The following is a 21,696-nucleotide window of genomic DNA, read 5'->3' as shown; positions in this document are numbered from 1 at the left end:
GATAGGTGAAACTAGAACTAGGGGGCATAGTCTTAGAATAAGGGGCTGCTCTTTCAAAACTGAGATGAGGAGGAACTACTTCACTCAGAGGGTGGTAGGTCCATGGAATATGCTGCCCCAAAAAGCTGTAGAAGCTACATCATTACATAAATTTAAAACAGAAATAGACAGTTTCCTAGAAGTAAAGGGAATTAAGGATTATGGGGAGCGGGCAGAAATTTGGACATGAGTCTAGGTTCGGATCGGACATGGCCCTGTGGGTAGCGGAGCGGGCCCAGGGGCCATGTAGCCTGATCCTGCTCCTATTTCGTGTGTCTAATTCTGTTAGATTCAGGAGATGGTTCTGTGATAGTGGATTGGCGGTTGGGATCAGATCAGCCATGATCTTGTTGAATGGCGGAGCAGGCTCGAGGGGCCGATTGGCCTACTCCTGCTCCTATTTCTTATGTTATGTTCTTATGAGGAAAGGTTGAGCAGGTTGGGCCTATACTCATTGGAGTTTAAAAGAATGAGAGGCGATCTTATTGAAACATTAAAGATTCTGAGGGGGCTTGACAGGGTAGATGCAGAGAGGAGGTTTCCCCTCGTGGGAGAATCTAGAACTAGGGAGCATAGTTTCAGAATAAGGGGTCGCCCATTTAAAACGGAGATGAGGAGGAATTTATTTTCTCAGAGGGTCGTGCATCTTTGGAATTCTCTATCCCAGCGAGCTGTGGAGGCTGGGTCATTGAATATATTCAAGGCGGAGATAGACACATTATTGAAAAACAAGGGAGTCAAGGGTTATGGGTAGTGGGCAGGAAAGTGTAGTTTAGGCCAAGATCAGATCAGCCATGATCTTATTGAATAGCGGAGCAGGCTCGAGGGGCCGAATGGCCTACTCCTGCTCCTATTTCTTATGTTCTTATGTTATGTTCTTCAGTATCTTATAAACCTCAATCAAATCACCCATAAATCTACGCTTCTCTAAAGTGTAGAGTCCCAACTCTTGATAATTAACATGCTTTAAACTGGGAATGAGTTGAGTGGCCCTCCTCTGCACCCTCTCCAAAGCCTCAATATCATCCACCATGTGAGGAGACCAAAACTGGACACAGTATTCTAATTGAGGCCTGACCAAGGTCTTGTACAAGGAAAAATAATGTGCTTTGTCTTATAGTCAATTGTCCTATAAATGCACCCAACACCCTATTTGTTGTAGCTACCGCTTCACGGCATTGCTCATAAACCTTTAGAGATCTATACTTTCTTTCTCCACCTCCTTTAATGATTTTCCCTGAAGCTTGTATGTATGTTGAGTATTCGCCCTGCCCACATGCATAACACTGCACTTTTCCAAATTAACCAACATTTGCCAGTCATGAGCCCAGTCCCCCAACACATCAAGATCTGCCCGAAGCAGTCGAGCATCGTCTACAGTCCTAATACTTGCACAGCAGATCTTAATATCATCTGCAGATTTGCAGATTGTGCATCTAATACCTACATCTAGATCATTAATATAAATAGTAAGGAGCAACGGTTCCAAAACCGATCCCTGCTGGACACTACTGGTGACTGGTGTTACCTTGTCAAAAGTTTCCCCAAAGACCACATCCATTGTATTTCCCAATCCTCAAGCAAATCAACCCTTCTGAAATCTGCGCTGGCTACTTATTATTATTTTCTCTTTATATAGATACGTGGTAATTTCATCCCTAATTATAGATTCTAAAATGTTTCTCCAGCACTTAAGCTAAGTAATTACCTTGATTAGCTCTGTGTCCCTTTTTAAAAATAGATGCTACATTGACCACTAGAGTCTGGAAATGCAGGAAGTAATTTCAATGTAACCCGCCCGGCAGGAAACTGACAGGATAGGATTACCAACCCATTTTACAACCCATCGGTTTTTACTTCCCATTGAAGAAAGTAAGATCGGACGGAATGTAAAATGGGCTGCCGATCCAATCCAATCAGTTTGCCGAGGTCGATAGCTAAAAAATTACACCTAGAATTTCTAGGGCCTCAGCAATTTTGTTCCTCATCTGCCTCAGTATCCTGTCAGGCCCTGATACTTTGGGTTGAATTGTCATCTTCAGGAGCACATGGGTTCAGGTGTGGGTGGGGGGGTTAAATCCAGCAAAAAAGTCAGCGTGTCAGGAAGCCGGCTCCAATGCGCTTACTTCCGCCTTTAATTCGAATGTGTTAGGCTGCCTGCGTGCAACCCCCTCGGGAGAGGCGGGTTGCCAATTATCATATGTTAGGCTATCAATTAGAGCGATATTAACACTCACTTTGACTTTAACGCAGGGTCCACGGGTTTTCTGGGCTTCCTGAAACCCGAAGTGAAAGCAAGCCTGTTTACAGAGGCAATTGAAGGGCTGAATCATTCTCAGGGAAATATGCCAATAAATACTCAGTACCCCAGCTGCTTTCTAACCTGCTAGTGGGAAAGGGTTTGTTCACAATACTTTTGCTGAGAGATTACATTCTACCATTTGGAGGTTTGCTCTATCACATCAGGATAGGTGCTGCTTATGCTGCCTTAGATTGGACCTCAGATGAGGACCAAGATGACCAACAACAGCATCTGCAGCATGCTGGTCACAGACCTGTAGCTCTACAGGAGAGAGGGCAACAACAGATAGGGGAGCAGCAGAGAGGTGACCAGCAGAGAGGGGATAAGCAGAGAGATGCAGCTCAGGGAAGCTAATAACCATGAAACAGGCTCTACAGGAAGAGGCTCAGTTTCCTTCACATGTCTGAACATCAGTGGCTCAGGATGTCACATGTCACATCAGGTGGTGGCAGACACCTGCAGCCTCCTAGAAGAAGACCCTGCTGGGCCTCGTTGCCATGTGTTATCAGTGGCTGTCAAAGTCACCACTGCTGTTCTGCCCTCGCAACGCGATTCTATGCAGAGCTAGACAGATAGCGAACAACTCGATATCTTCCAATAAAATCACAAGGCTTGACTTTTCTTGTAACGCTTTACTGAACGATTCTAATTGTAAAACTGAAATACAACACAGAAATGGAAGGACACATTAGTGTACAGACGCATAATTGATATGTATACACAAATTTAGGTACGCCTGGGCAACACAGTACATCTGGCAACGAATTACATTTAGCAAGCTGGAAGGCATTCTCTTTAAATTAGCCCTGTACATAGTGTATCGAATACGGCTGCTAGTTAACCAGCTAGACAGAAAAAGTTACAACTAAACATTTTCCACAACATACAGTGTACGCTAATCGTCTATAGCATTCTAAATACTCACAGACAAACAATTTCCAAGGCTGAAGCATGGGGACAATACAACCGGGGAGCACCGTGGCGCAGGTCTTGTTCCGTGGTAGCTCCACGAGGAATGAACTTGCAGTGCCGTGGGGAGCGTGATGACCTCATCACGCTCGGGGTCGTGACGTCGTCGCGTTTGCCGGTAGTTGCATCGCTGGCCGTTGGGGCCTAAGTCGGGAGCAGGAGCTGGAGGCCAGGCTGGGCCGGTGCTTGCCGCGGGAGCGGAAGATAGCGGCGCTCCCGGCGGCTGCTCGATGCGGCCGAAGACGCTGGGCCGGGCTGTGCCGGCAGCCTTTCTGGAGAGCCGGGTCGGGCCGGCAGCCGCCTGACGCACGTCACGTTGTACGTGGTGTGACGTCATCACGCTCGGGCGCGTCTTAAAGGGGCAATGGCCCTAAACGGTGAGTTAAAGGGGCAACGGCCCTAACAGGTAAGTTATACATATATAAGTGGGTTATGTACATACAGTAAGGGTAAGTTAGAGGGAGAGACAGCACACTCCCTGCTTGGTACAATTCCATTTGTACCACTACAGGTACGAAATAACCTGAAGAAAACGTCCTTTGGCTGCCACACACTCAGAGTCCGTTCTCTAGATTTCTTCGGAAAGGAGGACTACGATCTCTGAGACTGGCCTCAGAAACACCTTGACAGTCTCTTCCTTGACGATCTTCACCTCCACCTTGCGGACCCTCTTGTCCCTGCTCGGCAGAGTTTTGATGGCCAGTCCCACTGGCCGTTCGTTTGTGTGCTTGGCTGTCTTTCAGCAAGACGACATCTCTCACTTTGACATTCGGCTTGTCTTCTGTCCATTTCCTACGGCTCTGTAGGGTGGGCAAATACTCTCCTCTCCATCTCTTCCAAGAAGTGTCTGCACGACACCGTACTTGCTTCCACTGCTTCCCGTGCAGCTCGGCCATGTCGAAGTTTCCAGAGGGAGCTGAAATAGCACTCATCTTTTGAGTCAGGAGCATCGCTGGGGTGGGGACTGCCGGCATGTCTGGGTCGGTGGACACTGGCACCAGGGTTCTCCTGAGCGGGCAGAGGCACCCCGCAGCCTGCTCCCCGCTACTCGGAAGACAGCGTTCAGGAGAGCGAAACGGCAGGGGTGCCGCCCAGCTGTGTCTATCGTCCTTGGACCTTTCAAGCACTGAGCATCCTAGGCCATCTGTGCTCACAGTGGGGCCTGCCTCTTCCTCACAGGCAGAGGAGGTTGACCTATGATGCTGCGTCATGTCGTCGTAGTCCTCCTTTACCTGGATCCTGTTTGGGCATGGGCTGAGACAGGATGTGTGACCGTTGCGCAACACGTTTGCTTTATAGACGCTGACATCCACTGGTTTGTGGACTGTTCCCAGGCAAACTCCACCCACGAGGACCCATCCCAAGTCAAGCCGCTGCGCATAGGGAGCGTCGTGGGGCCCGTTGATGTGCTCACGCACCTTGTGCACCCTTAAGATGTCTCTTCCCAAGAGTAGGAGGATTGGAGCGTCCGGGTCCACAGCTGGAATCTTATTGGCAATTGGCTGTAGGTGGGGCTGATGGCGTGCGACCTCTGGGGAGGGGATTTCCGTCCTGTCCTCTGGCATCATGTCGCACTCGATCAAGGTGGGGAGGGGAAGCTGTAGTTTCCCATCCATGGACTCGATCATGAAGTTCCCAACCCTCCTACCCATAGTCTCTGTTGTCCCTGCACAGGTTTTTAGCGTGTACGGAGCGGTGCTGGCCTTGACGTCGAAGAGATTGAAGAATTCCGTCTTTGCTAGAGACTTGTTACTTTGCTCGTCGAGCACTGCATACATTTTGATTGCCTTCTCCTTTCTCCCTGCAGGATATGCTTTAACCAAGCAGATTTTGGAGCATGAGCGTGGGCTGCTTGCATTTCCGCAAACCTCTGTACGCTTGGAGGTGACTGAAGATGTGCTTTCGCTTTGCTCCCCGCTATCCTCTTTGTCAACCGCGGCACTCTCGGTGGTTGACGGAGGAGGACCTGGATGTAGGGCTGCTATGTGTTTTTCGCTGTTGCATTCAAGGCACTTGATTGTCGCCTTGCAGTCTTTTGCCATGTGCGTAGTCGACCCACAACACCTGAAGCAGATGCGGTTCTCTTTCAGGTATGATGTGCGCTCATCAATGGGCTTGCCTCTAAAGCTTTGACACTTTTTGAGTGGGTGGGGCTTCTTGTGTATAGGACACTGACGATCTGGGTCGTCCACTTCATTCCCAGCAGAACTGGATTGGTTGACTGAGGGTTCGGCTGGAACATCTGTTTTGTGCACACTCACAGAGGCTTTGTTGCTGTCCTTTGTGGGTTTCTCTGTTCTCGAAGGAGCGTAACTGCTGGAGGTGGAGAAAGTGAAACTTGGATCATTCCTCACCCTTGCCTGTTGTTGGACAAACCTGGAGAAGAGAGGGAAGGGGGGAAATGCCACTCCATTGTCCTCCTTGTACTTGGATCCCTTAGCTATCCATTTCTCTTGAAGATTGTGGGGGAGCTTTTCCACTATTGGGTTTACCCCGCGAGCCGTATCCAAATACGAGAGGCCGGTCAGGTAACCTTCTCCCTTGGCACACTCCAGTTCGAGGAGAATGTCGCCCAGTTCTCTGAGCTCGACATTATCCTTGTTGGTTAGCTTCGGGAAGTCCTCAAGCTTCTTGAGCAGTGCGTGTTCGATGACTTCTGGTGTCCCATAACAGTCGTTGAGACGTTGCCAAACCAGGTTGAGGCCTGCTGTGGGATTGAGGACGTGCGCTGAGCGAATTCTCTTCGCCTGCCTTGACGACTCAGCTCCGAGCCACTTTATCATCAAGTCTAGTTCTTCTCTGGCTGACAGATTCAAGTCCTTGGTGGTACTCAGGAAGGATGCTCTCCATGACCAATAATTTTCAGGACGGTCGTCGAATTCGAGGAGGCCTGAACTTAATAATTCTCGGCGAGTAAGGTACCTGGCGAAGTCTTGTGCGCCTTGCGGCTCGGGCGAGGACTGCTTAGCTGGATTGGCCGAGTGTTGTGGAGGTCTCTGCAGGTGAGTCTTACTCGTTTCTTCTCTTTTAAGCTCAGTGTCTCCGAAAACGGGCCGTTTGTTGCTGGGGTGAGTAGCTAGTTCTACGTCGAGATACCTGAATGTTTCCTTTGAGGACACTTTGGAGTGTTGTTGGACATACTCATTTGTACGTTGCACTGGACCGAGGGGCTGTTCCAGGTCATATGTTTCCTGGCTGGGCTCCCCGCGTTCGCTCTCCTCATCTTCTTCGTAAGCTGCGGCTTCGGCTTTAGCGGCAGCGGCAGCTCTCTGGCTTTGGAGAATGTGGAGAATGGCGGCGAGATCAGCTCTCTGCTTTTCGAGGTCGGCTCTCTGCTTCATGAGGTCAGCTTCTTTTTCAGCGAAGGACAATTGCGCCTGGGTGGCCTTTGCCTTGGCACGTGCTTTGGCGGCTGTAGAAGCTGTCGATGACGACGGTCTGCTGGACCGCCGAGATGACCTAGAGGATACTTCAGAGAACTGTGACTTGGCATCGTTTGCTGGGAGAGCTGTCGGTGACGACGGTCTGCTGGACCACCGAGATGTTCTAGAGGCTGCTTTAGAGGACTGTGACTTGGCCTCGTTTGCTGGGAGAGGCTCATTCTTCTCGATTGGCTGGTCGACTTCCTCTAGAGTATATTGTTTTCCTGAGCGTAGACTCATGGTAGCTGAGTGGTATCTTCCTGTGCTTGGGCCCGCTGTGCTGCTGTCTTTTTACTGTTCTGCCCTCGCAACGCGATTCTATGCAGAGCTAGACAGATAGCGAACAACTCGATATCTTCCAATAAAATCACAAGGCTTGACTTTTCTTGTAACGCTTTACTGAACGATTCTAATTGTAAAACTGAAATACAACACAGAAATGGAAGGACACATTAGTGTACAGACGCATAATTGATATGTATACACAAATTTAGGTACGCCTGGGCAACACAGTACATCTGGCAACGAATTACATTTAGCAAGCTGGAAGGCATTCTCTTTAAATTAGCCCTGTACATAGTGTATCGAATACGGCTGCTAGTTAACCAGCTAGACAGAGAAAGTTACAACTAAACATTTTCCACAACATACAGTGTACGCTAATCGTCTATAGCATTCTAAATACTCACAGACAAACAATTTCCAAGGCTGAAGCATGGGGACAATACAACCGGGGAGCACCGTGGCGCAGGTCTTGTTCCGTGGTAGCTCCACGAGGAATGAACTTGCAGTGCCGTGGGGAGCGTGATGACCTCATCACGCTCGGGGTCGTGACGTCGTCGCGTTTGCCGGTAGTTGCGTCGCTGGCCGTTGGGGCCTAAGTCGGGAGCAGGAGCTGGAGGCCAGGCTGGGCCGGTGCTTGCCGCGGGAGCGGAAGATAGCGGCGCTCCCGGCGGCTGCTCGATGCGGCCGAAGACGCTGGGCCGGGCTGTGCCGGCAGCCTTTCTGGAGAGCCGGGTCGGGCCGGCAGCCGCCTGACGCACGTCACGTTGTACGTGGCATGACATCATCACGCTCGGGCGCGTCTTAAAGGGGCAATGGCCCTAAACGGTGAGTTAAAGGGGCAACGGCCCTAACAGGTAAGTTATACATATATAAGTGGGTTATGTACATACAGTAAGGGTAAGTTAGAGGGAGAGACAGCACAACTGCCCTCAACTTTTTTGCCTCCGTATCCTTCCAGGGCTCTGCCGCAGGCATATCCAGGATCTCCCAATCAGCCGCCCACAAATGTGTAAGACAGGTGACTGCTGGGTTGTTTGCCAAGGCCGGCAATTATGACAACTTCGCCTGTGATCAAGCCAGTCAGAATGAGTGGGTGCTCGGGTTTGTGGTTCTGGCTGGCTTCCCACAGGTCCATGGCACCATCGACCGCACACATGTGGCAATCCGTGCATCCCCAGATCACCCAGGAGTATTTGTCAACTGCAAGGGCTTCCACTCCATCAATGTGCAGTTGGTGTGCAATCACAAAAAGATCTTTATTGTAGGAATTAACTGCGGGGTTGGGGTTATTGTCTCTGGCCAGTCAGAGGCATCTGAGCTGCTCCAGGGACCCCCGTGCAGTTTCGAAGCGCTCCCCTATTCCTGGTCCTGACCGCCGGACTTATTGGTTGTGATGTAGACAGAAAACGTGACTCGTGGTTGGGTGCAAAACAGACCAGTATTTATTGAAACAAAAAGAAAGAAACAAATTGAAAATAAACAATACAGCACCCCTATGCTGAAATACAGCACTTTACTTAACACCAATTTGGACCAGGGAGCGAGGTGAGGCAGAGCCCGGTATAAAAACCGGCGCGAGCACCGAGGCCCGACCAGTTTGGACCAGGGAGCGAGGTGAGGCAGAGCCCGGTATAAAAACTGGTGCGAGCACCGAGGCCTGACCAATTCGGACCAGGGAACGAGGTGAGGTGGAGCCCGGTATAAAAACCGGCGTGAGAACCGAGGCCCGACCAGTTCGGACCAGGGAGCAAGGTGAGGCGGAGCCCGGTATAAAAACCGGCGCGAGCACCGAGGCACGACCAGTTCGGACCAGGGAGCAAGGTGAGGCGGAGCCCGGTATAAAAACTGGCGTGAGCACCGAGGCCCAACCAGTTCGGACCAGGGAGCGAGGTGAGGCGGAACCCGGTATAAAAACCAGCGCGAGCACCGAGGCCCGACCAGTTCGGACCAGGGAGCGAGGTGAGGCGGAGCCCGGTATAAAAACCGGCGCGAGCACCGAGGCCCGACCAGTTCGAAACAGGGAGCGAGGTGAGGCGGAGCCTGGTATAAAAACCGGCGCGAGCACCGAGGCTCGACCAGTTCGGACCAGGGAGCGAGTTGAGGCAGAGCCCGGTATAAAAACCGGCGTGAGCACCGAGGCCCAACCAGTTCGGACCAGGGAGCGAGGTGAGGCTTACCAACTCAGCAGCGGGGAGAGAGGTAAAAAGTAATCAGAGTGTGACGTCACCAGGGAGCAGGTAAGTGATTGGTTGGTGAGTATTTCTCTTTTTAAACTTTAACTCTGTGGTTTATAGCTGCTAAGGTCTTTCTGGTGTAGCGGGGACTGTTGGTAAACCAGACAAGCGCCTTAGAGTTTATCTTTAATTGGTGATAGTGAATTAATTTAAATTAATTAAAGGGTAAGTCATGCCTGGAGAGCCCAGCCCCGTGTTATGCTCCTCTTGCTCTATGTGGGAATTCAGGGACACTGCCGGTGTACCTGATGACCACGTGTGCAAGAAATGCATCCAGCTGCGGCTACTAGCAGACTGCATTGCAGCGCTGGAGCTGCGGATGGATGGGCTTTGGAGCATTCATGATGCTGAGAGGGTCGTGGATAACACGTTTGATGAGGTGGTCACACCGCAGGTAAGGACTGCACAGGCAGAAGGGAAATGGGTGACCATCAGGCAGAGCAGTAGAGGCAGGCAGGTAGTGCAGGGGACCCCTGTGGCCATCCCCCTCTCAAACAGGTATACCGATTTGGATACGGTTGAGGGGGATGACTTACCAGAGGAAGGCAGCAGCAGCCAACTTCCTGGCACCAGGGGTGCTTCTGTTGCTCAGGAAGGGAGGAAAAAGAGTGGGAGAGTAATAGTGGTAGGGGATTCTATCATAAGGGGAGCAGATAGGTGTTTCTGTGGCAGTAGACGTGATTCCAGGATGGTTTGTTGCCTCCCTGGTGCTAGGGTCAAGGATGTCACTGAACAGCTGCAGGGCTTTCTGAAGGGGGAGGGTGAACAGTCAGAGGTCGTGGTTCACATTGGGACAAATGGCATGGGTAGGAAGAGGGATGAGGTCCTGCAGCAAGAATTTAGGGAGCTAGGTAGCAGATTAAAGAGCAGGACCTCAAAGGTTGTAATCTCTGGATTACTCCCGGTGCCATGTGCTAGTGAGTATAGGAATAGGAGGATAGAGCAGATGAATGCATGGCTAAAGAGTTGATGCAGGAGGGAGGGCTTTAGTTTCCTGGATCACTGGGCCTGCTTCTGGGGAAGGTGGGACTTGTACAAGCCGGACGGGTTGCACCTGAACCAGAGCGGGACAAATATCCTTGCAGGGAGGTTTGCTAGCACTGTTTGGGGGGGTTTAAACTAAAATGGCAGGGGGTTGGGAACCTGAGCAGGGAGACAGAGGAAAGGGAAACAGGGATAAAAGCAAAAGATAGGAAGGAGAAAAACAAAAGTGACAGTCAGAGAAATCAACGGTTTAAATCAAACGTGGCCACAGTAAATAATAATTCTAATAGGTCTAAGAGCATTAAAAAAACAAGCCTGAAGGCTTTGTGTCTTAATGCGAGGTGCATTTGTAATAAGGTGGACGAATTGGCTGCGCAAATAGAGGTAAACGAATATGATTTGGTTGGGATTACGGAAACGTGGCTCAAGGATGGCCAAGACTGGGAACTCAACATCCAGGGGTATTCGATATTCAGGAAAGATAGGCAAAAAGGAAAGGGAGGTGGGGTAGCATTACTGGTTAAAGAAGGGATTAATACAATTGTAATGAAGGATATTAGCTCTGATGATGTGGAATCTGTATGGGTAGAATTGAGAAATACTAGGGGGAAAAAAACATTAGTCGGAGTGGTATATAGACCTCCCAACAGTAAGGCGGAGGTTGGGGATGGCATTAAAAGGGAAATTAAAGAAGCGTGCAATAAGGGCACAACAGTCATCATGGGTGACTTTAATCTACATATAGATTGGGCCAACCAAATTAGTAACAACACTGTGGAGGAGGAATTCCTGGAGTGTGTACGGGATGGTTTCCTGGACTATTATGTCGAGGAAACAACCAGAGATCAGGCCATCTTAGACTGGGTATTATGTAACAAGAAAGGATTAATTAGCAATCTTGTTGTACGAGGCCCCTTGGGTCGGAGCGATCATAATATGATCCAATTCTTTATTAAGATGGAGAATGAAGTAGTTGACTCAAACTAGGGTCCTCAATTTAAATAAAGGAAACTACGATGGTCTGAGGAGCGAGTTGGGTAGGATTGATTGGGGAATGTCACTCAAAGGGTTGATGGTGGATAGGCAATGGCAAACATTCAAAGACCGAATGGATGAGCTACATAATTTGTTCATCCCAGTTTGGCATAAAAATAAAACAAAAAAGGTGACTCAACCGTGGCTAACAAGGGAAATTAGGGATAGCATAAGATCCAAGGAGACGACATATAAATTGGCCAGAAAAAGCAATAATCCTGAGGATTGGGAGCAGTTTAGGATTCAACAAAGGACGACAAAGGGGTTAATTAAGAAATGGAAAATAGAATATGAGAGTAAGCTCGCAGAGAACATAAAAACTGACTGTAAAAGCTTTTATAGATATGTGAAGAGAAAAAGATTGGTGAAGTCAAGCGTAGGTCCCTTACAGTCAGAATCAGGGGAATTTATAATGGGAAACAAAGAAATGGCAGACCAACTAAATTCATACTTTGGTTCTGTCTTCACAAAGGAGGACACAAATAACCTCCCAGAGATGCCGGGGAACATAGGGCCTGATGAAAGGGTGGAACTGAAAGAAATCCGTATTTGCAGGGAAATGGTGTTCGGAAAATTGATGGGACTGAAGGCCGATAAATCCCCAGGGCCTGATAATCTACATCCCAGGGTACTTAAGGAAGTGGCCCTAGAAATAGTAGGTGCATTGCTGGTCATCTTCCAGAACTCGATAGACTCTGGAACAGTACCCATGGATTGGAGGGTAGCTAGTGTTACCCCACTATTCAAAAAAGGTGGTAGAGAAAAAGCGGCGAATTATAGACCGGTAAGCCTGACATCGGTAGTGGGGAAAATGCTAGAATCTATTATAAAAGATGGAATAGCAGAGCACTTGGTAAGCAGTGACAGGATCGGACAAAGTCAACATGGATTTACAAAAGGTAAATCATGCTTGACTAATCTACTGGAATTTTTTGAGGATGTAACTGGTAAAATAGATAAGGGAGAACCAGTGGATGTGGTGTATTTGGACTTTCAGAAGGCTTTCGATAAGGCCCCACATAAGAGATTAGCGTGCAAAATTAAGGCACATGGGATTGGGGGCAAGGTATTGACTTGGATAGAGAACTGGTTGGCGGACAGAAAGCAAAGAGTTGGAATAAACGGGTCGTTTTCCGAGTGGCAGGCAGTGACTAGTGGGGTACCGCAAGGATCGGTCCTAGGACCCCAGCTGTTCACAATATATATTAATGATATGGACGAGGGAATTGGATGTAATATCTCCAAATTTGCAGACGACACAAAGCTGGCTGGGAGGGTAAGCTGTGAGGAGGATGTCGTGAAACTCCAGTATGATTTGGACAGATTGGGTGATTGGGCAGAAACATGGCAAATGCACTATAATGTGGATAAATGTGAGGTTATCCACTTTGGTGGCAAAAACAGGAAGGCAGATTATTATTTGAATGGCAATAGATTGGGAGAAGGGGAAGTGCAAAGAGACCTGGGTGTTCTTGTGCACCAGTCGCTGAAGGTAAGCATGCAGGTGCAGCAGGCGGTTAAGAAGGCAAATGGTATGTTGGCCTTCATAGCAAGAGGGTTCGAGTACAGGAACAAGGATGTCTTGCTACAGTTGTACAGGGCCTTGGTGAGACCGCACCTTGAGTATTGTGTGCAGTTTTGGTCACCTTACCTGAGGAAGGACGTTCTTGCCATGGAAGGAGTGCAGCGAAGATTCACCAGGCTGATACCTGGGATGGCAGGAATGACGTATGAGGAGAGATTGTGTCGATTGGGATTATACTCACTGGAGTTTAGAAGATTGAGAGAGGATCTCATCGAAACCTATAAAGTTCTGTCAGGCCTGGACAGACTAGATGCAGGAAGGATGTTTATGATGGCTGGGGAGTCCAGAACCAGGGGTCATAGTCTAAGGATATGGGGTAAGCCATTTAGGACTGAAATGAGAAGGAATTTCTTCACCCAGAGAGTGGTGAACCTGTGGAATTCTCTGCCACAGAGGGCGGTGGAGGCCAGTTCATTAAATATATTCAAGAAAGAGTTGGATATATTTCTTGAGGCTAAAGGGATCAAGGGATATGGGGAGAAGGCAGGGACAGGGTACTGAATTTGGATGATCAGCCATGATCTCATTGAATGGCGGAGCAGGCTCGAAGGGCCGAATGGCCTACTCCTGCTCCTATCTTCTATGTTTCTATGTTTTTATGTTTCTACGGTACACCTTGCTCACTGCAGTACCTTTTGCTTAGTGGCTTTACTTAAGTACAGCACCTTAATACAGCTACTTAGTGTCCACTGAAGCACCTTTTCTGCTTAGTGCAACACCCTTTTAATAGCACTTTCAATACAGAACTCTTAGCGTTCACTGCAGCACTTTTCTGCTAGTGCAACACTGTTACTTAAATAGGGGAGGAGAAAACGGACACAATGAGAGAAAATTGACCAAAATTACAGTTTTAACAAAATTCCCCTTAATTCCCACCCCTCAATACCTATTCTAAGTTGCCTTGTAATGGGCCAGAAAAGGTATGCTCACCAATGAAAATGCCTGCTCCATGCCCCCTGCAGTCTATGATCTTCACTGCCCCGAAGTAGAGAATACCCCAGTATTTAAAAGTAAACTGCTGGTATTCCACTCCTTTAGGCAAGCTTCTGAGCTGTTCTTCTGTAGGCAGAGCACGGAGGTGAGGCAGCAGAGAGAGAGATCACTCCCTGAGAAGCTATCTTATACCCCATTTGGGGCCGAAACCTTCCCGCCCAAATCCGGGGGCATCTGGGCTAAACAAAAGGGATCCGATGTCCCCATTAACTGAGATGGGTTTTGGATAAATTACCCATTTATTGTGATGGGTTTGTGAATGTATTCCCATTCATCATATTGGGTTTGATTAGAGCTGTCTTGTTTTGAAAAAAAAGCATGTCTTTCCTTAATTGCTTGAGTAAACAGCCTTGGAGGTTAGTGTAAACAAAAGTCATTGTCCTGTGGTCAAACTGAAACTGCAGTCTCAAGTGGTTAATCCTTTGTGTAAACATTGTAGCAGTTTCTGTAAACAAACATCGATTGTCTCTGCAGGGAGGGAAACTCCCTGAACTGCCTTTGATTGGCAGTTTAACTACTCCATTGCTTCAGGGGCTGTTTTTTTCCCCTAAGTCCTTTGTCAGCCATCTTTGATCTTCCCTTTTCATATGTACACAGCCTGTGTTCTGCCACGTGGTCGGGCAGCCATCTTTGATTACCCCTTTTTCACAGACACAACAGGCTGCCTTTCAAGTCCTCTTTGTCTTCTGCCACGAGGTCTGACAGCCATTTTGATCCCTGGATTTTTAAAGGTATATTACCCAGGTATTCTTTAATCAAAAATCAATCTTCGGAACTGTAGGAAATTTCGAAATTATTGCAAAATCCTTACATTATGCAAGTGTGCACAGGGTTCCTGGGCAGCTGCCATGATGTTTTTGCCCTTGGCAGTCCAAGCTCCCTGATTTCTTCGCACCTGGAAGCAGACTTAAGGGGTTGCTGCTAGGAAACAAGGGATACCCACTGCAAACTTGGCTCATGACACCCATCTGAAACCCGACCACTGAAGCCCAACAGCACTACAATGAATGCCATATCACCACAAGATTGTGATTGAACAAGCCATCGGCATGCTGCAGATGTGCTTCAGGTGCCTGGACAGATCTGGAGGCTCCCTGCAGTATGCACCAGCCAGGGTGTCAAGAATGGTCGTGGTTTGCTGTGCTCTGCACAACATTGCACAGCAGCAAGGCTTGGACCTGCAGGAGGAACAAGGTGGAGAACTCAGATCCTCCTCGGATGATTCAGAGTAGCAGGAGGAAGAAGAAGATGAACAGGGTGATGAGGGCAATGCACTACCAGCTGCTCACATAGCTGCCAGGGATGCCCTTATTAATGCAAGGTTCAGTTAGGCTGCACCAGTGGACCCATGTCACAAGGAAATGGAAATATCACTCTTCTTGCTCACCTGCACCACAGCCCTCCCCACTCCACCCCCACCCATGCCACTGACAGAAAGCAGTCCTGCAACCAACCAATCCTTCAACATTTCCCCATTGGTCCCCATCAATTCATGTCCTCACATTCATCATCAAACAAGCTAGAAAGCCAATTACCGCCCAGCACCCAACAATGGACAAGACGGGAAAGTGGTGAAAAAAAATAACATTTTTGAGATGTAAATAATGAATACAAACTTATCAACACAACATTTTCTCAGACACCCATGTGCATGCCCTTGTGCAACTACACAGCTTTACTCTTCCTTTTCCTGCTACTCCTATGTGGTGCAACCTGTGAGGCTTCAGCAGAGGTAGAGGCAGTCTGCTCACATCCCAGCTCTGACTGCTGAGATGCTCTTGGCCAAAGACCTCTGGACTTTGGAGCCCGCGAAGACCCAGTCAAAGACTGCTCCACCTGCACCTGTGCAGGGGCAGACATGGCCATCAGGAGACAAGGCACCATGTGGACTACTGACTGAGAGGTGGGCAATGTGTGTGAAGTGGAAGCGCTTTGAGTGGAGTCCCCACTTCCATGACCCCTTTCGCCATCAGCCCAACCGCACTTCACTGCTACCACTGTGCTGGAGAATGCTTTGCTGCAGACCAGTATGGTCCTGTAAGGCCAAGGCTATTGTATCTGTCAACCTATTTAAGGTGGCAGACATGTTGACATCCAGAGTCTACAAGGTGGTGTGGATGGCCCAATGGACTCATTTGACTTGAGCGTATGATGGATCATGGTGCTGACCACTCTATATATGGAAGAAGACATCATCTCAAAGGCCTGCAACATCACCCCCCTCATGTTTGAGGTGGACTCTTCCAATCTCTCTGCAATCATGGTGAGTCCACTTTGAAGGCCTGTCAGTGCATTCCACATTATCTGCTGCTGCTCAATGATTCTCCTCTTCATCGACGGCCCCTGAGCTACAACATCTGTGTCCGGCCGAGCAGAGCTTGGAGAGGGCTGTGTCCTCCGACACAAATTCTCCACTAGTGTCCCTGTCTCCAAAATCATCTCTTGCTCACTTTTGAAGTGTGAGTCACCAGGCGAAAACCCAATTATCTGCCTTATTGGTCCCACAGATGTGTGAGTATCTGAGCTGGAGCATGGTTGGAATGAGTTCTGTGATGGTGCACCCTCAGAAGGACTCCGCTCCACTGAGGAATCGTTGCCTGCCACATCCACCGACTCCTGCTGCATGCTTGAAGGCCCTGTGGGAGATAAAATACATAAATTAGTTGCAAATTATCATGATGCAGAGGATCATATTTCACTCGCTGTTGAAACCAAGTCAACAAGACTGAGTGCCATTTGACATGTGGCTGGCTTTTATTTAATTGTTTCACAAGGTAGCTGGAAGCTACCAGTCTCCCCATTTCCCACAGACAGGGACACCAAAACTCCACTGATCTCCAGTGTCTCCTCCTCTACGCTTGTCAGCTGCATGAACTGCAGAGGGCCCCCTCCAGTTCTCTCCTTCTCCCTGGTGTTCTGTGCTCATATTCTCCTGCAAGGAGGGAAAGATTAGATCTATGAGTGAGTGTAATGGCATGAGTTCACTTGATGGATGGAGAGCATTTGGTGAGGGTGACCATGAGGGAGCGGCATGACATTGCATAATGATGAGAGTGAGTGGGAGTGGTAGATGGATAGATGGGGATGTGAGGAAGTACATAGAAAGAGAAAGATGGGTGCACCTGCAAGGTAAGTGGGTGTGAGGAGTGATGTGATGGAGTAGGCATGAGAAGGCAGAGTGAGGGTGTTGGGGTGATAGGCACAGCTTGATGTAGGTGTACTCATCTTTCCTGACCTGCTTAGGTCATTAAACCACTTTCTGCGCTGAATCCAATAGTGTGGCACTACGCTCCTGCTGCTGATGTCCTCCGCAACCTCCAACCACACCTTATTGGTCTCAGCTGCAGGCTTCATCCTTCCATTGCTAGGGAAGAGTATCTCCCTCTGGCTCCTCACAGCCCCCAGCAGCACATCTAGGGAGGCATCCGTGAAGCAGGGCACAGCCTTTGCCCATCTCATCTCCATTGCAACACTTCCAGCTCTTTGACAGCCAACTCCTTCAACTTGCATGTTTGGAGTGTCCCTTTAAATACTGGAGTTGAGATCACGTTATGCGGGTCCACAGCATGCCCGCTGCCGTTGATTGGATGGGAAACCTGGAAGGAAAATAATAATGAGGAGGCTGAGTTAAAAAGCCACCGACAGACGCGATTAACATATTTCCGAGTTTCCCACGCACTCCCCGCTCCCAGCACATCTGCTATTTAAAATCCAGCCTTTCGCTTTCCTTTAAATTAACTAACATATCTAAAATGTTCCTTTTATCCATCTTAATATCACTCATCGCTTTCTTAACCACTTCAGGATTCACCTCCTCTCTGATATATTTCTCTTTAGTAAAGTATTTATTATATACCTCCATAATTTTTTGATGATAATCTACAAATTGACAATCCTCTCCTCTCAGGGGACCCACCTGATTTTTAACAACTCTCTTTCTGACTGATATACATGGAAAATACTTTACATTGATTGTTTGTTGTAATTCTTCCTCATAGTTTTGTTATTTTTTATTTAATATTTTAATTATAATTCTTATTATCCTGTGTCTTCAATTTTAATTGGTCTCTACTCTCTTTATCCATGGCATCCTAAAACTACTAGTAGCTTTCTTTTTTTTGAGGTATATACTTATTCTGTCCCTTTGCTACCTATTTTTAAAAACTTTCCCACTGTTGCCCTACAGTCCTGTGTGCCAATATTTCCAACCATCTCACCTCAGTTAACTTGTTCCTTATCTTCCTAAAATCTGTCCTAATCCAATCTGGTATTTCAGTTTCCGTACTGACTTTTTTCCCTTTCTAGTTGGATCTTAAATCAGATCTAGCAACATCTCCACTCCTATCGGTTTACTAAGATACTGCTCCAGGAAGGAGTCCTGTACACATTTTAGGAATTCCATTCTCTTTTTTCCATTTACTTCCTCTGTCTCCAAACCCATAAGTGGATAAATTTAGAACAATGATTTTGTTATTCCTACCCATTTCTCTAATGTGTCAATAGATTTCTTTCCTTCCTTCCATTTGCTTCTCACAATTTGGAGGTCTGTAATACACCCCCATCAATGTAACTAGCGCCTTTCATCTTTGAATTGCGACCACAATGGGCCAGAAATTCGTGTCTCCATGGGTGAGTACGCGCTGGGTACTCACGCGTAGGCCCAACGAAAGTGCCGGTTTCGTGCATGCACTGCGCATGCGTGGGAAACCGGAACTTCCGTTCCCTTCAAGGAAGGGGTTCACAGGTCGAACGCGTGCACCAGAGAGGCAGCACGTACGCCTGGAACATTCGGTTTTTTTCCAGGATTTTCCAGGAGGGTAAGTCTCCAGCAGCTATGCTTTTAAAAAGCAGTTGCAAGGCCTGCTTTTAACAAGGTATGTGGTGAATTAAGTAAAATTAAAACATTTTTTCCACAGGTTTATTATTTTTAAATACTTTAAGGAAAGGTAAGTTTATTTTTAGCCCTGTTAAAAACTGTAATTAATTTTTTCAAAAATTTAAATTATTGTTTAAAATAGTTATTTTATGTAATTTATAGTTATTTTAAAAATGTGATTTTTAAAAATTTATTTGAAGTATTAGTTATGTTTCGGGGCCGATCTCTAATTCACAAATCTGACAGGTCTTCCTGTCAAATCTATGAATAGAGATTCCCTGCTACGATTGGCTCTCCATGGCCCACATGATCCCAGGGGATGCTTCGAACTAACTGCGCCCCTGGGATACGCAAGCACTGCATGCCGGCAGTTGGAGGAGGCCCAGGATCGGAATCCCACGCGGCCCCACAGCACAACGGCCGGCGCGCTAGGTCAGTGCAGGTTGGGGGCTTTCACCCACGGGAAGCCTCCGACCCGAATTTCTGGCTCATTGACTCTGTCTGTACCCCTTCCTTGTCTACATCATCCCTCTCTACAGCATGGATTCCCTCTTTTACCAATATTGCTGTGGTGTATGTGCCTTTAAGTGCAATTGTGGTGTATGTGCCTTTAAGAGCCCCAGGTGTGCGTAATGCCGGTAATTGCCACTTGGGCTATATAAGCCTGTGTATTGTGTATATCCTTTAGAACCCCCCCCAGACTTGCTTAGTAAATACCTATGAACCAACTCCTGTCTTCAGTGTCTTTATCTACACACGGACACTACAGTGGCGACGAAGTGGAAACGGACTTACCTGCAATTCGGCAGCACCTCAAGGACATTGATTCCTCCAGCGTCCAGAAGACTCAAGGAAGTAATAGAAACTGTGGTTTCACCAGCTGGCCAAGCTGGTGGCAGGTACTGCGCTAATCCTTCCTGGGCGTCAGGCTGGGGCTCCAGCGGCGGGCTCTACAGCTGAGACAGGCAGCGAAATCAGAGGCAAGCAATAACGGACTGGGAGGGTGCACTCGGGAGACGGCCGGCGCGGCAAGCAGGTCAGCGTTTAGACCTCCGTCGGGAACGAGTCTCCAACAGTGAATAAACGGAAACCACAGTAAAACAGCGTTGTTATCGGTAGCAGCGGCGGGAAAGCGCAGGAAGCGCCATATCGTTGCTACAGAGAGAAAAAAAAAGCGCGGGAAGCGCCATATCTTTTTTGAAATGCCTAAGTCTGGCAATATTGATGCTTTTGATAACGAAACAGAGCCTAACTTTGGCAATATTGATGTTTTTGATAACAAGATAGAGGATTGGACCACATATGTAGAAAGAGTGGAGGTGTTTTGCACCGCAAATGGAATAGAAGATGAAAAAAAAGCTTCAGTGCTTCTGGATCTAATGGGCGCAGAAACATACAAGCTGTTACGCAACTTAATCACTACAGACGAACCGATGGACAAGAATTTTGAGGAGATTGTTGATACCCTACACTGCCAATTCGAGGCAGGACTGGCAGATTCTCTGCAAGACAAAGTCATCTGCGATCCCCTAAGTGTAGAAACACAAAAAAAGGTATCTTCTGGAAAAGATTTAACACTGGACAAGGCTTTCAGTGCAATAGGAGCGGCAGAGATACAGCAAAGGCCACAGGACTTCGGCACCCATGAAATGACACGGGGTTTCGAGAGATGTTATCGCTGCGGCAGATCCAACCATGACCAGAGGGATTGTTGGTTCAAAGAAAAAGCATGCAGGCGATGCGGAAAGATGGGACACATTCCACGTGTATGCCGATCTGAAAATAAAAAATCCACTAACGGGAAAAGAATCAATAAGGAAAAGCACAGAAAGGTACAAATGATGACGGACAGTAGCTCCAAAGACCAGAAGAGCGATAGCGACTCCGGAAACAAGAGACTAAGCTCTCTCAAATTACATAATGTAATTGCCAATGAAGATTACCAGACCATTTGGGTTACCCTCATAATAGCAGGGTCCCCAGTTAAAATGGAGCTGGATACAGGATCAGCTCTAACCGTAATAAATCGACGAGATTACGAGAGGCTATTTTCGCATATACCTCTAAAAGACACATCCATTATCTTAAAAACATATACGGGGCAGAAAGTATACCCCAAAGGAAAAATAAAGGTGCCTGTGGTATACAACGGCAAAGAAATACAAAAGTTGTATTTATACATTCTACAAGATGGTGGTCCACCGTTGTTGGGACGTGAATGGATAAGGAAGATACGTTTAGACTGGCACTCCATTCAGGCACTGACGGTGACCAGTAAGGAAAAAAACAATGATGACATCATACCTGAACGATTAAAAGACATCTTGGCCAACGCCAAAGAAGTGTTTCAAGAGAAACTAGGAACCTTGAAAGGCATCACCGCCTCAATAAAAGTGGAAGATGCAGCAATTCCAAAAATTTTTAAGGCAAGACCGGTGCCATACGCAATACGTCCGGCAGTCGAGGCAGAGCTGGAGAATTTGGAAAAGGCAGGCGTATTATCCAAAATAGATTGGAGCGAATGGGCAACACCCATCGTTCCAGTCATGAAAAAAGCATTGAAAAATAACTCTGAGGAACAGAGAAAAATTTGCATCTGTGGGGACTTTAAGGTGACTGTAAACCCGGTCCTTCACATGGTACAGTATCTTCTTCCGAGGATAGAAGATATTTTCGCCTCACTATCCGGAGGTAAACGTTTCACAAAAATTGACTTGGCACAGGCATATCTACAGATGGAGGTTGAGGAGACCTCTAAAAAGTATCTCACAATAAACACACACAAAGGCCTGTACCAGTACAATCGACTGGTTTTTGGAGTAGCATCAGCTCCAGCTATCTGGCAAAGAGCTATGGAGCAAGTCCTGCAAGGGATTCCGGGGACTCAGTGTTACCTAGACGACATCCTTATAACAGGAGAAAACGACAACGAGCACCTTCCCAATTTGGAGCAGGTGCTCACTAGGCTGAAA

The sequence above is a fragment of the Somniosus microcephalus genome, chromosome 7 (assembly GCF_052327205.1).
Source record: "Somniosus microcephalus isolate GS21.2 chromosome 7, FLI_Smic_1.0, whole genome shotgun sequence".
In the NCBI taxonomy this organism is placed as follows: Eukaryota; Metazoa; Chordata; class Chondrichthyes; order Squaliformes; family Somniosidae; genus Somniosus; species Somniosus microcephalus.
The sequence above is the reverse complement of the archived record's forward strand: the minus strand, read 5'-3'. Positions refer to the sequence as shown.